Here is a 14,555-nt window from a genome sequence, read left to right on the forward strand (position 1 = left end):
GAAATTTTTAATAACATGGGGGGGGGTGTGTGAAAAAAATATATAATTAATTTAAATTAAAATTTAATAATTTCCCAAAAAAAAAAAAAATTAAACCACGTTCTATCTTTCCTTTTTAAAATATTTTATTATTTTATTAATTTTTTTATTATTTTTAAATTTAATATTTAAACGGAAGATAACGTTTTTAATAATTTTTTTTTTTTTATATAGATATAAAATTATTAATAATTTTATATATAATATATTTATATTATATATACATAATTATAAAATTATATTATTAAAAAAATTTATAAATAATATATATATATATATATAATATATATATATAATATATTAAAATATATATATTAATATATATTATATAATAATATGGGGAAAAATTTTTTTGTATATAGATTTTTGTTTTTATATTTTAAATAATTTTAATATATTGTATATAATATATATATATATATATATATATATATATATATATTTATATAATAATAATATAATTTTATATATATATTATATATAAATATATATTATATATATTAATTTATATATATGAAATTTTAAAAATATTTTATATATATATATATATTATTTAAAATATATATATATATATATATATTAATATATATTATATATATGTAAAAATATTATAAATATATATATATATTTTATATATTATTTTATTATAAATATATATATATATATTATATATTATATATTATATTATATATATATATATATATATTATTTTTAAAATCTATATTGAAAATTTGTGTAATTTTTTAATGTATTTGTATGTATGTATGTAGGTATGTATGTAGTATGTTTATGTATGTATGTATGTATTTTGCTGCATCATGCATGCATGCATGCATGCTGCATTATGAAATGTATTATGTATGTATGTATAATATGATATATATGTATGTATGTATGTAGTTGTATGTATGTTTTTGTATGTATGTATGTATGTATTATGTATGTATTATGTATGTATGTATGTCACATAAAATTTAAAAGATAGATAGATACATATTTTAAAATGTGTATGGGTGTGATGTGCATGTGTATTATTATTTTTATTATTTTATTTTTATTATTAATTTATTTTTTAAATTATAAAAATAATAAAAAAATCTTATTTTAATTATAATTATAATATTTTTATTATTTTATTTTTATTATTGTTATTATTATTATTATTTTTATTATTTTATCATTATTTTTATTATTTTTTATAAATTAGAATTAGAATAAAATTAGAATTAGAATAATAAAATAATAAAATAAAAAAATAATAACAAAAATTATTTAAAATAATAAAAAATAATAAAAAAATAATAAATAATAATAATAAAAAATAAAATAAAAATAATAATAATAACTTTCTCTCTGTAAAAACAGGAGAAAGTCTCCCAGCCAAGGACGAGGCGTTTCCCGAACCCGGGGAAAGCTGGTGCTTCCGAATGACCGTGGTCATCAGGTCGAAGGTTTTCTTAAAATTTTAAAATTTTGATGTGGTGAGGGAGCATGTGTTTTGTCGGGGTGGCAAGAACAAAGTCGGGAAGCGACGGGGCAGTGTGTGGTAGGGGAGGAGCGCAGTGCCAACTGCTGCGGTCAAGTGAATGCGAAGTCCTGGAAAGCCCAGTCGGCTACAAAGCTTTCACACGCAGAGGGGAAAAGGGAATATTGGGTCGTATTTTTTCCGAATGAGGCGGGGGCTTTGGTTTTCCTGAGGGCAGGGGGTCTTTGCGAGCCCTGCTCCCTTCACTGGGTCTGAGGCTGCTGGTGCATGGAAGTGTGCGGGGCCGACTTGCAAGGCCGCACAACCCCAAACTTTCCCGTACCTTGGTGGGCTGCATTTTGTTGGGGTAGGTCTTCTTGATTATTTACCCCTTTTAACGGAAGCCCCTTGCCGCGGGGGGGGGCTTAGGTCCCAAAAAATCTGGGGGCCCGGCCCAGAGGGCCCCCATATGGAGGGTCACCAATGAGGTGAGGCAAAATGGCTTCCTGGTCAAAAGGGCCTAGGGGAGGGGATGGTGCCCCCAAAACCCGGTTCATTCCACCTTGGCCCAGGGAGAGCTCTCCCACGTGTGTTTCCCGTGTGTGGCATCTCATATTACCAGGAACAGGAGCCCCCTGGAGGTTTGAGCAATGCTGCACAAAACCCCCTGCAGTTAGCAACCACCTTTTTTGGCCCTTTTATTCTTTTAGACGGGTGGTTTGATAAAGGCCCGGTCAAGTAAATGGGCTGGAAAATATGGTAGGGTCAACAGGACTGTTCAGTCGGTCCCGCATAGGCCCCAAAGACTCCCATCAGTACTGTAGTAGTGGCTGGCATATTTCCTCACTCCCCTGTGGTTTTGGGGAGATTTTGAGCCTCACTATAGCTTCCCCTGTTGGACTCCATGGGGGAGGGGGGGGGGGGGTGAGGAAATGAAAAATTCTAATTTGTATAGTACTTAAATTTAAAAGATCTAGCTCTTCCTGAGACCTACACAATCCCCCAACCTTCCCTCGGGCATCACGTGTTGTCCTTTGGAACCTTTCCAGCTTAAAAAAGGGTAAAAGGGGAACGTAATGGTTCCCCGGGCTCCCAAACCGGGTAAGAGGGGGAAAAAACCCTCCTAAATCCACAAAGGAAAATCTTCCCTGGTAAATTGAGAGTATTTCATATATTAAGTACCTAGTGGGAAAGCCCTTTGATGGTGTATCAATCATGGATCTTGTTTTTTTTAGAAAATTGGGAAAATATTGGGATTAAAACGTGATCCTCGCATCACCCCACAGGAAGGGTAGCCTAATATTTGAGGTTTCGTCCCAATGAGGTGACCATCTGTGCGAAGTGACATCCGTTAAAAGTAATGAAAAAGGTAAAATTTTGAAAAAGAAGTTTTGGGGTAAAAAAGGGGAAAAGGGAGAAAGTTAGTTTTCCAGGGGAAAAGGGACGTGCGTCGTGCTTTTGACACCCAGGTAAACCCTTTTGTTTCGTTGAAACCCCTTCCCCCCCGGGTGCTTCTTACCAAACTCTGCCACTTCTTCAAACTCAGCCCCAAAATTTGGAAACTGCCTTGGGAATTCCAGCAAAAAAGGTTGAAGAAGGGTTACTGAGGAATCCTCCCCCCAAAAGTAAGGTCTCTGGAGCCCGGGAAAGGCCCGGGGGGGCCTAAAACAGTGAAGCTCCATGTCACTGTTGTCGCCTCCGCTGCTAGACAAATCCCTGAAAAAAGGCTAAAGCCCCACTCTTTGCCCGGGGCAAAGAAATCCCAGGGGCCTCCCTGCAGGCAGAATGCCCCTGAAAAAAGGCTCAGGTCACCCCTTCCCAGGAAAAGGAACCCGAGCCTGTTAAAAAGACTCTTTCAAAGTGAGGTCTTTGGACCCGACAGGCAGGGCCCAGGAGCCTCAACAGTGACGCTCCAGCTGCCACTAATCCCGGGGCAGAAGTATTGGCAGAATGCCCCTGAATCAAAAGGCTCAGGCCCGTACTTTGCCCAGCAAACAAAACCTGACCCTGTCAAAAGGGAAAGCCTGTGGAAACTATTTCCACGGTAAACAACCCCTCAAAAGATTCCCCCCCCTAACGGAAGCCGCCTTGTTGGGGTTGGGGGGGCATGGGTCCCAATGATTGGTGAGCCAGCCCAAAAGGGCTCCCCTACTGGAGGGGTCCCTGAGGATGAGACAAAATGGCTTCCGGGTTGCACCAAGGGCCCCTTGAGAGGGGTGGGGCACCCCCCCGGGTTTCATTCCATTTTGGCCGGGGAGACCTCCCACTGTAACATCTGATAGCTTATGAAACCCCAGAGTGTGATGCTACAAGAGTTATGACCGGGAAAAATCGCCCAAATTTTCCTGAGGGGTTTCCCAAGTTCGCCCTTAGGGGCCCTTTTGACAATGGACCTCATGGAGGAGAGCAGGAATGGAAAACGTCAAGAATTCCTTCCAGGCCACCCACCTGCAGACAACACTGCAGGTGAAGGCTGTGAAAGAGGCTTGACCGACTTTACTTTTTTCACCATCTACCTTCCTCCACATAATCGAACATTAATGATTGGAAGATAATTTTGGCAGTGCCACATCCATTTCTACTTTTGGGGAGTTTTAATGGTCGGATCCCTCGGGGGAGCACTTTGTGCAACCTCGGGGAAAGGGGCCCCTTGAAGTCCTTTTTCTTAAGATAGATGCATTTTTTACAAACAGTGATACTCCCACACATTTAAAATTCAAACGGGACATTCTCCAATTAGACTATAAATGGGCCCTCCCCTGATTCACATTGAAATTCCTTGCAGGGAGGAAGACTTGCATGGAAGTGACCACTTTCCAATCTTTTGGAGGAGTGAATGGTATTCCCCCAATGAGTGCAAGAGGCGATTTGAACATGTGGACGGGAATCTTTTTAGATCAACTGCAGTTTGAAAGGATCTGGAATGTTTTCCGTGTATCAAGATGCTGGTAATCACCTCACATCACGAATTCACCTGACAGAAGCTCCTTCCCAAAAAAGTAGCACCATTACCGTCGACCTCCAGACCATGGTGGTCTGATGAACCCAACAAGCTGTCAGAGCAAAAAAAAGCTGCTTTAAGGCAATTGAAAAAACGCCCCAACCTTGTAACCTGATCTTCAAAAGACCCAAGCCAAGGCCAGGCGCGTGCTAAAGGGGGCTAACCGACACCTGGAGACAGTATGTCTCCTCGTTTAAACTCGGGACCCCCCTTAGCATGGGTAGGGACAAGGGTGCTAGTTTGCGGGAAAGCGCAACCCCATGTCACAACCTGTCTGAAGATAGATGGCAAAATCACACAGATAAAAAAGTGTTGCAAATGAGCTAAACCATGGCAGAGATCTCCTCTGGAGCATCTTACACTGCTTGATTCTCCACTCTTCGGGCTGAACGGGGAACGACACCCGTGTCATTTTTCTGTGGACTGCAGCAGAACTTTCAAACAACTTCCATTTTTGCGCAAAAAAAATGCTCGCTTTTCAGCTCTGCCATAAAACTGCCCCCGGAATGAGATATTCCATACCAAAAGTTCCACTTTCCAGAGAGCCCCAGAAAATTTTTGTTAGACCTATTTAATGGATTAAGGGGGGCACAGTGCCATCCACATGGGGAGAACTATAATCATTCCCGTTCCCTAAAACCTGGCAGAGATGCTTCCCACCAGGAAAATTTCAACCAATTTTCCCCCACCCCACAGGGATGGGAGCCTGTAGTTGAGGTTCATCACCAACGGAAATGGGCAGTCTGCGTGTGATATGCGACATTCCTGGGGCTAGAGTTTCATGTTCTCCTCACAAAAAACCCCCAATCAGTGAAAGGGAATTGTTTTTTCCGGAAACCCGATGAGGGATTTGAGGAGAAATGTTTTTGAGGAAAATAGAGATTTTAATGTAGTGGAGTAAAACGTTTTTAAAAAGAAAGTTGATGGTTTGAAAAAGTCGACACCAGCTCTTTCTAACTTTTAAAACATTTTCCTTCCAGAATCGGGTTTGTTTTGCATGGTACCCCCTCAAGGTAAAACTATAGTGCCCAAACCCCATGCGGTGCTTCCCCTGCCAGGGTATGGCATGGAGCCAATCTTGCCGTTTTAAAGAAAAATGAGCAAAAAAGGTATGTGTAAGGTGGGGTACAACAGGTATCAAGAGGCCAAAATGTCCAGGTCCCCAAAATGCTTTACCACTGCAAAGAGGCTCATGAAGCTCTTCAAAACGTGAAAAGGTAAGATTTGAAAAAAAGGAAGTATTTGGGAAAAGGACAAAGAGAAAATTTTTTCCAAAGGGAAAGCGCTGCCCGTGTCTATTTGCACAGCCGGTAAGTCCCCTTTTCTTCGGGTTTTAGCCCATCCCCCTTCCCACCCCCCTTGCCCTCCCAAGGGTTCTTACAACACACACTCTGCCACTTCCTTTAAAACCCCAGTCGCAAAATTTCTGACACTGCCTCTGGTAAGTTGTTCCCCCAGAAAAAAGTAGGAATGGGGGCTATTGAGGGGAATCCTCCTCCCCAAAATAAGGTCTTTGGACCAACCCTTTAAGGGCCCCAAGGCCCCAGCGGTGGCGCTCCCGCGCCCCCCACATCCACAGGGGCTCTGCTGCTGGCAGAATGCCCTGAAGTAAGGCTCAGGCAGCCCCCTTTTCCCAGGCAAAGGAATCCTGAAACCCGTGCAAAAGACTCCAGCTGCCACACCACAGGGCCTCCGCGGGTAACGAATGCCCCTGAAACAAAGGCTTTGGTCCCCTTTTACCCGGGAAAAAAATCCTGAACCCGTCCAAGGGAAACCCGTGGAAAAATTTTTCCAAGGGAACATAAAAAAAGGTCCCAGGATATGGAAAGGGACAGCTTAAGGTTAAGGGAAACCTTTACCAAGGTGCTCCCCAAAACCTTAAAGAATAATATAAAGAATGGATACCCTAATCCAATGGAAAATGTCGGGAATTCATCAAAAGGGGAAAAACTGCAATATCTGAAGCTTCATATAATCCCGTTTGTGTATGTCTACAAGAGATTATGACCAGGAAAAATTGTACCTTTCCCCCGAGAGTTCCAAATTCAACCCATTTTGGGACCTTTGACAAAAGGACCTCTGGAGGATGCAGGGAAAGGGGTCAAAATATTCCCTTCAAGGCCATCCACCCGCAACAAAAAACCAGGGGAAGGGGTTGAAAGAGGCTTGACACGACCTTATACTGTTGCATCCATCTACCTTCCTCCACATAATCTGAACATTAAAGATTTGGGATCAATTTGGCATTGCCACTCCATTTTTACCCTTTGGAGATTTCAATGGTTTAGCATCACCCCTGGGAGAACTTTGGCAACCCTCGAGGAAAGGGCCTTGGAGTCCTTGTTCTTAAGAGTAATGCGTTTTACTGAACAGTGATATCCCCACACATTTTCCAATTAAAAATGGGGCATTCTCCCGTATAGACCTGTAATTGTCTCACCTGATTCACAGATGAATTTTACTTGGGGGTTAGGAAGACTTACATGGAAGCGACCATTTTTCCAAAACTTTTTTTGGGGGAGGTGAAAGGTATTCCAGCCAATGGAGTGCAGAGATGGCAATTTAACATTTGGGACGGAATCTTTTTTTGATAAAAATGCAGTATTGCATGGATCTGTGAATATTTCCAGAATGTTTTAAGATGCTGTTAATCACTTCCCTCATGAAATTTCCCCTTTCAGCAGAACTCCATTCCCAAAAGTAGCAGGGATTCTGTCGACCTCCAGTACCATGGTGGGTTGATGAATGCCAACAAGCTGTCAGAGAAGAAAAGCAGCATTAAGGCAGTTGAAACGACGCCCAGTGAGAAAATTTACGTACAAAAAAAAACGACCCGGGCCCGGGGAGTGCTGGGAGGGCCGACGGCGTCATGGAGACAGTATGTCTCCCTTTATTAACTCGGGGGCCCCCTTAGCATGGGTAAAGGACAAGGTGTGTAAGATTGCTGGAAAGAGACATCATGTCATCACCCGCTATGAAGATTGATGGCATAATCATCACAGATAAAAAAATGTTGCAAAGAACTAGCTAAAACCCTGGGAGGATCTCCTTGGGGCATCTTTCACTGCCCATTTCCACTCCTCGGGCTGAAAAAGAACGACACCCGTGCGTTCTTCTGTAGGACTGAGCGAAATTTCCTTCCTTGCCAGGAAAAAGGACTCGCATTGCAGCTCTGCCGTAAACTGCCCAGGAAGTGACGGTATTCCTACCAAATATATCTCACTTACCAGAGAGCTCCCAGGGAATTTTTGTTGGACCTATTCAATAGGATATATAGGGAGGGAAAGTGCCTCCCCATGGGAAAAGGGCATAATTATTCCTATCCTTTAAAACCCGGGAAGTACGCTTCCACCGGAAATTTCAGACCAATTTCCCCCACCAGTGCATCTGCAAGTGTGGAGAAAATGGTAAACTTCAGGTTGACATGGGGTGCTAGAAAAGGAAAACGTGCGACTCCATATCAAAAATGGGGTTTTGAAAAATTGAGAATCGACCACAGATGCACCCTTTTAAGGATGGAAAATACTATACGGAATTCCTTCGCACAGTGACGTCACATTTTAGCATCTTTTTTGACCTTGAAAAGGGGTTTTGATACTACTTGGAAGCATGGGATACTCAAAAAGTTGTTGACTTGGTTTTTTTAAAAGGAGCATTACTTACCTTTATACAAAGCTTGCTAACAGGAAATTTTGACTTTGGTGGGAAAAAGTTTCCTAACCTGGAAGATCGCTGGAAGGGGTCCCAAAGGGAGTTCTTAAGTGTGACCCTGTTTTCCCTTGCTAGAAAAGACATTGTAAAGGTTTTTCCCAAATTCTGTCTCATGTAATCTGTATGTGGGGTGACTTTACACTGTACTTCTAGGGGGAAGCTTTCAGGATGGGCAAGGACACATGCGCTGCAAAAAAATCAGGTTGTCAGTGGACAAAATATCAGGGTTCAAAAATTTTTCCCCCAAGCAAGACCAGGCTATGCATTTTTCCCCAACGAGGAAAATTCCTCCTTCCCTCTATTTAGGAGCAAACCCCCTGCAATTTGTCCAAGAGGGGAAGTACTTGGGTCAATTTTTGACTCAAGGGTTTCATGGGGGGCCTCACTCAAACGTTGAAAGAAAGGGTACAAAAGCACTTAAAAATTTGCGGGTTCTTTCACATCTATCTTGGGGGGCAGACCGCACATCGCTTTTGCGGGTTTTCCCAGCGCTTATTCGTAGTAACTTGTTTGGATGTGAACTTTTTCATCTGCAACTCCCACTGTTCTACGGGGTGTTAGACTCGGTTCATAATGAAGCTCTCAGAATCTGTACTGGGTTTCGGTCTTCACCGGGAGTCCCCTGTATGCTGAGGGGTGGGAACCCCTCTTTCATTACCCGAGAAAAACAGAACCTGATTTACTACACGAGACTACAAAAGGGTTCCAGGATCTCCTCATCCAATTGGTTTTTAACCCCCTTTAGGATAGCGATCCTATGGTAGGAGAAAAGGAATCTTGTGGGAAGATCTTAATTTAAATCTCTCTAAGGGTTCTGGCTGTTGGAAATTCCCCCCAAATTTTCCCCCCTTGGACTAATCAAGTTTAGCTGGGGGTTTATCGGAATTGGGAAAGGGAGGTCCCAAACAGAAATCAAGGAAATTTCTTTAGCCATTTTTAAAATCCGGGATCAGAGCAATTTATACAATGGTTGAAAACTGAAATGGCATGGGGGTTTGCACAGTGAGCAGAAGGAAGACTGCATCTGGGATCTTTTTCTAGCAGCCTCGATCTTTACTGCAGATTACATGCATCCTCCAGAGTTAAAAATGACTAGAGATCTTATGAACCTTCTATTGTGATATTTGTGACTCTCATAGGCCTTGCAAGCAATCGAGCTTAAAGTCTCACATCCATGTGGGGGGGTTCAAGATTGGCTTGCATGGGGTTTAAACACGTAAAAAGTAACTCTAGTTGGGTGCCAGTGCATTTGGATCAGTGGGGGAAAGAGCGAGCTGATCAAAAGGCAAGGCACTGCCGCTCAGCCTTGTGATGCTCGTTTTTTTCCCCTCCCACACACCGACCTGAAACCCAGCATCAGAAGTGTCTTCGGATAAATGGGGGGGAACATGGAGGCATACCCAAAACAAAAATGAAAGACATTTAAAATGACCTTGGCAGTTGGGCACTAGCATCCATCCCAAACCCAAAATGGAAGTTGTATTAACAAGACTAAGATCGGGCACACAAACTGACTCTGGTCAACGTGGTAAATAGGAAGCACTTTTGGGGGATGCCAAACTATTAACGATGGCAAGTTGTGGAGAGATGGCAAAATTCTCAGCCCCAAAACGTATGTCTTGTCTCCCCATATAAATGAAAAATATATTGGGGAAGATTGTGACAAAGGGTCTTATTAATTTCCCTTTGGGGGACTAAAATTTTTAATAAAAATTTTAAATTTTGCTAATGTTTTTTGGAATGATTTTTTGCATTAGGCAAATATTTATGCTTTGATTTTTTTAAACTATTTATTTTTATTTTTTTAAAATATTTATTTATAGTTTTAAGTTTTAAACATTTTATATTTTTTATTTTTTAAAAGGTATTCGCTGTAAAGACCTTTGCTGTTCACGCGGGAGAAATTTAATTTAATCAATCAAACAATCCCCCTATCACTGAAAAATGTATTGGGGGAGGATTGGGGACATAGGTCTTATTAAATTTTTCCCTTTGGGAGGGTAATATTTTCAATAAAATTTAATTTGCATAATTTATGCAATAACTTTATATACTTGAGCATAATATTTAGCTTTGTTTTTAATCATATGTTATTATTTTTAAGATATTTTTTTGACTGATTTTTTAAGTTTTGAAAATTCAAACTTCTATCTAACAAGGTGTTCGCCACTAACGCCTTACTGTTTACGCGGGAGACAATTTTAAAAAATCATCAATCTTCCCCGTAGGACTGCAGCGAACTTCCATAAATTGCCCTTTTTTCGCAAGGGAGGAATTGCTTGCAGTTCTGCCGAAGACTGCCCAGGAATGACGATATTCCCTCCAATGATTCTCCTTTCCAGAGACTCCCCGAAGTTCCCGTTGGACTTTTCAATAGGATTATGGGGGGGTACAGTGCCATCCACATGGAAGGGGCATTAACAAGACTAAAAATTTGGGGACAAAACTGACCATGGACCGATGATGGCTAAAAGTCGAGCACTTTGGGGGGGATGCCAAGACCATTAACGATCGCTCATGTAGTGGAAAGATGTGCAAAATTTTCAGACCAAAGACTATGTATTGTCTCCCCCATATAATGAAAAATTATTGGGGGGATTGTGCTGAGGGTCTTATTAGTTTCCTTTGACTAAATTTTCAATAATTTTTAAATTGTGCTAAAAGTTTTGAATGATTTTTTACATTAGAGCATAATATTTATGCTTTTATTTTTTTTCTATTATTTTATTTGTAAGATATTTATTGGGAAGATTTTTTAAAAATTTTTAAAAATTTTTAAAATTTCTATTTAAAAAGGTATTCCCGCTAATGACCTTACTGTTGACGCACGATATTTTTTAAAAAAAAAATCAAACTTTCTTGTTTTTTTTTATTCCCTAATGACGTTTGCGGAGTGATTTTAGGGGTGATTGGGGGGCGGGGGAAAAAGCTTGGTTTTTTCTGCGAAAAGAGGGTTTTTTGCGGCTATGATCCAAAGCAGGTCGATGGGTGTGTGCTGGGTGGATACCGTATGACGGTCGAGAGGTAGTTGTGCCACTTGTGGTGGGTAGCCGTATGAAAGGCGAGAGTGTTGTGCCACTTGTGGGGATAGCCGTAGTGACGGTCGAGAGGTAGTTTTGGGCCACTTGGGTGGATAGCCGTAGTGACGGTCGGAGGTAGTTGTGCCATTGTCCTCCACATCAACAGCGGTAACAACGTCTTTCACGGGAGTTAGGTAATCCCACTGCCCGAACATGTATGATAGAGGACTGTGTAAGGGGCATGTATTTCCGGGGTTTTGGTTGCTTTGGCTGAGAGACAGTGCTTGAAGGCAGCCATAACACTGACACGTGTCTGCTGCGGCTCGACAGGAGAATATGTTAGAGGAGGTTTGGTACCAGTCATGTAAATCTGTAAAGATCAAACCCAGGGTTCTTTGTTCATAAGGGGGAAAAGTTGACAAACTAGTGAAAGATGGAGCTCACTTTGCAGGTCAAGGGTGTCTATTTCATTAAAATCATTTTGCATGATGGATATCGCACACGCAGAAGGTTAGTGGTGTGGGTCAGGTGGCAGAGTAGTGTAGCAGCACGACCCCGCAACCTGGAGTTCAGCGTAGTTACCCAGGTTGGGTCACATCAGGTCCACAGCCATGTCCGTGCTCATTGGACAGAGAGCTCCCCTCGCTCCCTGCGCGCTTACACAGCGCTCGTGTATTTAAGCCGCAGAGCCTGAAACGAGATCAGCATTCCCCGATCCTCCAGCAGAACCAGACAACAGCAGCAGCACCCTAAGGACTGCTCAGTCCTTAGCCGACTGGGGAGCCTGCCGGCTCCCCCGTTGATCTCCGACTTCAACACCCAGCCATACCTGTGGGCACTCACACCCACAACAAATACTCCCCAAAGAGAAAAGACACTGGTAACCTCAAATAGAAGATGACCAACAATCATCTTCTATAGTAGATCTGTTTGGTGGGGCTCGTGGGGGATGGGAGAGCACACAGCAGATGAGGGACGCGGTGAGGGGGGGATGGTGAAGGGGAATGACCTGCACCCACATTTCAGGGCATCCGGAACTTCCAGTCCAAGGGGGAGGGCGATAATAATGGATGTTAATATCAGTGTTATAAAATTGATAATAATTATAACAATGATAACACTGTTCTATTGCCAAATATTGTTTTTTACAGTTGTTCATACGTAAGGGTATTAGCATTTTCGTGGCGGGTATAACGACATAATTTTCAAGTTGGGACCGCACATTTTTTTCTAACAGACATTTTTTAATTATTCAGATGAATGATATGGATTCGTCCAGAAGGTCCTGCAGAAATAAGCCGGATGTATTCTGCTACATCTGCGGCGAATACACCGTTGTTCCTAACAGGAAACCAGTCACAAGTTTCATAAAGCGTGCTTATCATGCTTATTTGGCTTGAAACTTAGTGATCAGGACAAAGCTTGGCGCCTCACATGGTCTGCAAGAAATGCACCGAGTATCTACGTCGCTGGACCCATGGAAAGAAGGATGGGCTGAAGTTTGGAATTCCTATGGTTTGGAGAGAGCCGAAAAACCATGTCAGTGACTGTTACTTCTGCGCTATTAATTTGACTGGGATCAACAGAAAGAACCAGAAAGCCTCAAATATCCGGATCTTGAATCAGCACGTCGTCCTGTACCTCACTGTGATGAAGTTCCAGTACCTGTCACAGCAGAACTTCTAAGTTAAGTGACGAAGAATTCTCCAGTATTGAAAACAATGAAGTAGTTCCTAGTGATGATGCCGATGACGCTCCGCATCCCTTTTCACAGAAGGAGCTAAATGATCTTGTCCGTGACCTCAACTTGCCAAAGTCATCCGCCAAATGTTGGCATCAAGACGAAAGAAAAAAAACTTCTTTCTGACAGTACTCGCATCACTTTCTACCGCAACAGACATCAAGAATATCTTCGTTTTTTCTCTGAAGAGAAAGACTTGGTGTACTGTACAGATGTTTCACAGCTTCTGCACAATCTTGGATGCCACAGTACCAACTTGTAGAATGGAGACTGTTTACTGACAGCAGCAAGAGATCGCTGAAAGCCGTTCTGGTGCACAACGGCAACCAGTTTGCCTCTATACCGCTGGCTCACTCGACTACACTGAAGGAGAAGTATGAAGCGGTGAAGTATCTGCTGGAGAAAATTCGTTATTGTCAGCATGAGTGGATGATCTGTGTTGACCTGAAGATGGTGAACTTTGTTGGGGACAGCAGTCCGGTTTCACCAAGTACCCGTGCTTTCTGTGCATATGGATAGTAGGGACCGAGCTCAGCATTACACGAAAAAGGAGTGGTCTCTGCGGGAGGAATTGGAGCCTAGCACATCAAAGAACGTCATCAACGCCCCTCTGGTGGACAGAGACAGGATACTCTTCCCACCCCTGCACATTAAGCTTGGCTTAATGAAGCAGTTCACCAAAGCTCTGGACAAGGATGGTGGCTGCTTCACTCACCTGTGCCATGCTTTTCCAGGAGTGACCATGGAGAAATTGAAAGCTGGCATCTTTGACGGACCTCAACTACGTCAGCTCATCAGAGATCCAGAGTTTGAAAACTCAATGAATAAAGTCGAACTGGAAGCGTGGAAGGTATTTGTTCTGGTCGTAAAGAAGAGCGAAGAGCAGGGGGAGAGATTTCAACAAGACATGAAGGAGATGGAGACCAGGTATCAGGGACGGTGGGATGCAGTCATGATGGCCGATTACTGTTGGACTTTGAAGAGAGACATCTCTGCGCTGCACATTCGAGGAGCTCAAAGAAACGGAAGTGTCAGCACTGAATGATCAATGATGACCAAAACATCTAGTTTTCATGCATCTGTATTTATTAGTGTCCTGGTCTAGATCAAATTATCAATTCTGATCGATGTTCAGCATTGATCAGTAGATATTGTAATAGTTACCAATGTAATGCAATGTTGATGTCAATACAGATACCGATCAATGTTTGCAACATGTCGATAATTATAAATTGGGTGAGAAAACAAAATAAAAAAATATATCGGATGTATAAGTAACACAAATAAAACAAAAATGCCGCTCTAATGTATTCCACTTCGTAAAAAAAAAAATTTTTCCTATTCATTAGTTGAAAAACTTGACCTGATCGGGGAAAATGGATGGCATTTTTGGATTCAGCGATGCAGATTTGCTCTAAATCAGTTGAAAAAACTAAGATAACTTACAAAAAATATTTTTTTGTAACCCAGTGTAATAATAACAAAAATTATTATTATTATTATTATTATTATTATTATTATTATTATTATTATTATTATTATTCATTATTATTATTATAGTAATAACAATGTTAATAA

The sequence above is a fragment of the Penaeus monodon genome, chromosome 11, assembly GCF_015228065.2.
Source record: "Penaeus monodon isolate SGIC_2016 chromosome 11, NSTDA_Pmon_1, whole genome shotgun sequence".
Classification (NCBI taxonomy): Eukaryota; Metazoa; Arthropoda; class Malacostraca; order Decapoda; family Penaeidae; genus Penaeus; species Penaeus monodon.